The following is a 2,961-nucleotide window of genomic DNA, read 5'->3' on the forward strand; positions in this document are numbered from 1 at the left end:
TGGTTTTCTGGGATTGGCTTATTTTGCTTAGCACAATATTCTCCAGCTCCATCAATTAACCTGCAAATGCCATAATTTCATTCTTCGTTAAGGCTGAGTAATATTCCATTGGAGATATATATATATATATATATATATATCACATTTTATTTATCCTTTCATTTGTTGAAGGATATCTAGGTTGGTCCCACAGTTTAGCTATTGTGAATTGAGCTGCTATAAACATTGATGTGGCTGCATCAATGTAGTAGGCTGATTTTAAGTCCTTTGGGTACAAATCAAGGAGTGGGATAGCTTGGTCAAATGGTGATTCCATTCCAAGTTTTCTGACGAATCTCTGTACTGCTTTCCAGAGTGGTTGCATCAATTTACAGTCCCACTAGCAATGTATGAGTGTACTTTTTCCCCCACATCCTTGTCAACACTTATTATTACTTGTATTCTTGATTATTGCCATTGTGACTGGAGTGAGATGAAATCTTAGAGTAGTTTTGATTTTCATTTCTCTAATTGCTAGAGATGTTGAACACTATTTTCATATGTTTGTTGATTGATTGTATATCTTCTGTGAAGTGTTTGTTAAGTTCCTTGCCCATTTATTGATTGGGTTACTTTTGGTGTTCAATTTTTCAAGTTCTCTATATATATCCTAGAAATTAATGACCTATCTGAGGTGTAGGTGGCAAAAATTTTCTCCCATTCTCTATGCTCTCTCTTCATATTCTTTATTGTTTCCTTTGCTGTGAAGAAGCTTTTTAGTTTTGTGTCATCTCATTTATTGATTCTTGATTTTACTTCTTACGTTTTAGGAGTCTTGTTGAGGAATTTGGTTCCTGAGTTGATAACGTTGGAATGTTTGGCCTACATTTTCTTCTAGTATGTGCAGGGTTTCTGGTCTAATTTCTAGGTCTTTGATTTACTTTGAGTTAAGTTTTGTGCTAGGTGAGAGATAGGAGTTAAAGTTCATTCTACTACATATGGATTTCCAGTTTTCCTAGCACCATTTGTTGAAGAGGCTATCTTTTCTCCAATACATGTGTTTGGTGCCTTTATCAAGTATAAGGTAACTATATTTTTGTGGGTTTGTCTAGGGGTTTGTCTCTATTCTGTTCCATTGGTCTTCTTGCCTATTTTCGTGCCAATACCATGTTGTTTTTGTTACTATAGCTCTGTAGTATAATTCTTAAATTATACTAGTCTGGTATTATGATGCCTCCTCCTTCATTTTTCTTGTTAAGGATTGCCTTGGCAATTCTGGGCCTCTTATTTTTCCAGATAAATTTCATGATTGCTTTCTCTATTTCTATGAAAAACATCATGAGATTATCCAACCAATAAGTGGGCAAAGGAACTGAGTGGGCACTTCTCAGAAGAAGAAATATGGCCAATAAATATATGAAAAATGTCCAACATCTCTAGCAATTAAAGAAATGCAAATTAAAACTACACTGAGTTCTCACTTTGACAGCACATATACTAAAATCAGAATGATACAGAGAATATTTGCATGGTCACTGTGCAAGGATGACATACACATTCATGAAGGATTCCGTATTCTTTTTTTACTTTATTTTTTTTTTATGTGATGCTGAGGATCGAACCCAGTGCCTTACATGTGCGAGGCAAGTGCTCTGCTGCTGAGCTATAACCCTAGCCCCACGAAGCATTCCATATTTAAAAACAAAACAAAAATACACTGATATTTCATGTCACTCTAGTCAGAGTGGCAATTATCAAGAATACAAGTAACAATAAGTGTTGGTGAGGATGTGGGGAAGAAGGTACATTCATAAATTGCTGGTGGGACTGCAGATTGGTGCAACCATTCTGGAAAGCAGTTTGGGGATTCCTCAGAAAATCTGGAATGGAACCACTATTTGACCCAAGTATCCCACTTCTTGGTCTATACCCAAAAGAGTAAACTTTAGTGACACAGCCACATGTTTATAGAAGCTCAATACATGATAGCCAAGCTATGGAATCAACCTAGATTCCCTTCAACAGATGAATGGATAAAGAAATTATGGTACATATATACAAGGGATTATTATTCAGCCATAAAGAAGAATGACTTTATGACATTTACAAGTAAATGGATGGACCTAGAGATTATCATACTAAGTTAAATAAGCCAGTCTTTCAAAACCAAAGGTTGAATGTTTTCTCTGATATGTGAAAGCTAACCCACAATAAAGAGGAGAGGGGAAGAATAGATATGCAGTAGATTAGACAAAGGGGAATGAAGGGAAGGCAGAAGGGATGGGAAAAGGAAGGACAGTGAAATGAATCCAAAATAATTTCCTATGCACTTATATCAATACATCATAGTGAATCCTACCATCATGTACATCCATAAGAATGGGGTGCATGGGCTGGGGTTGTGGCTTAGTGATAGAGCGCTCACCTAATATGTGTGAGGCTCTGGGTTGGATCCTTAGCACCACATATAAGTAAATAAAATAAAGTTAAAAAAAAGGATGGGGTCCTAACTAGAATAAGATATATCCCATGCTTGTACAATTATATGGAAATGAATTCTACTGTCATATATAACTAAAAAGAATAAATAAAAATGTTAAAAATTTGTAGGAAAATATATTTTATTCAAAGCCAGCTTTGAAGGAAGGTAGCAGAAACTTTTTGCTTAAAAAATATCCTTCCATGTAGCTGGGATTATAGGTGTGTGCCATTGCACCCAGCTTCATTCTGTTTTATTTGTATCACTAAGGTCAGAGGGCACAGTCGCCAGCATTTTCTCTCAATATGAGGAATCTATTCTCAGTTATAGAAGAGGCCCCAACTTCAGGCTGTTTCAATTTTAGGTAATACATTATACTAAGTCTGGATACTCATTTCCCATTGTATCTGTGGCTTCTCTTTGTTGCTTACTTGTTTAGTTGTTGATTAGCTTGGCTAGACTATTTTAGTGAAATGTTTTTCTGTGCAGTATGAAACCTTTGA

General features: G+C 35.7%; 1 non-coding gene across 1 annotated transcript; it reads left to right on the forward strand.

Annotated features, from left to right (window-relative positions):
- The first annotated feature begins 1,452 nt into the window (after nt 1-1,452).
- Nucleotides 1,453-1,559, forward strand: LOC125614495. Its single transcript, XR_007345074.1, has one exon. It is a non-coding gene; the product is annotated as a U6 spliceosomal RNA (small nuclear RNA).
- Nucleotides 1,560-2,961: the final 1,402 nt, after the last annotated feature.

The sequence above is a fragment of the Marmota marmota genome, unplaced genomic scaffold (genome assembly GCF_001458135.2).
Source record: "Marmota marmota marmota unplaced genomic scaffold, marMar, whole genome shotgun sequence".
In the NCBI taxonomy this organism is placed as follows: domain Eukaryota; kingdom Metazoa; phylum Chordata; class Mammalia; order Rodentia; family Sciuridae; genus Marmota; species Marmota marmota.